Source organism: Rattus rattus, chromosome 5 (assembly GCF_011064425.1).
Source record: "Rattus rattus isolate New Zealand chromosome 5, Rrattus_CSIRO_v1, whole genome shotgun sequence".
Taxonomy (NCBI): Eukaryota; Metazoa; Chordata; class Mammalia; order Rodentia; family Muridae; genus Rattus; species Rattus rattus.
The window spans coordinates 111,707,350-111,708,155 of NC_046158.1; positions in this window are offsets into that span (position 1 = coordinate 111,707,350).

The following is an 806-nucleotide window of genomic DNA, read 5'->3' on the forward strand; positions in this document are numbered from 1 at the left end:
CAGGAGCCCAAGACCAGATCTTGAAGGCAGACCAGCTTGCTATCCCACAGAGCGTCACTTCTGACCAAGGGATTCAGCAGGAAAGAAGGAGACACTTACCAGCTGGCCCAGAAACTGCCTTATATTCAGCTATCTTTCTTATTCAGCTCAGGATGAGTTGCCTAGGGATAGTACCGCCCACAGTGGGCTGGGCCCTCCTACATCTATTAACAATCAGAGCAATCCTGAACAGACACAACCACAGATCACCTGATAAAGGCAATTCCTCGGGTGATGCTGTCCTCTCAGATAACTCTTACATGTGTCAGGTTGACAGTTAAAGCTCACCAGCACAATGCTCTAACATCAATTTTTAAATTATACTTGCAATGGTTGAATGACATTTATGTTTATAGTTTAATTTTAGTTGAGACATTATCATAAAAGTCATGAAAAACCTACTTGATGTATTGAGATTACCTGAGTCTACAGATAAATGTAGGAAGCCTGCAAAATTTCTTTTTTCTTTCTTTCTTTTATTGGATATTTTCTTTATTTACATTTCAAATGTTATCCCCTTTCCCAGTTTCCCCTCCAGCAACTGGCCATCCCCTCTCCTGCCTGCAACATTTCTTATCTATGGATAAAGTATATCTTCCCATTTTTCAATTTTATTTTCTAATCTTTTATTAAAGTCTATACCTAGAAATATAATGTTTTATACACTCTCATTGTTTTAACAACTTTGAAAAATCATCTAAGGTTAACTCTGAATCACCTCTAGCCTATTATGAGCATTTTAAATTCAACCTTTCCTTTCTGATCTT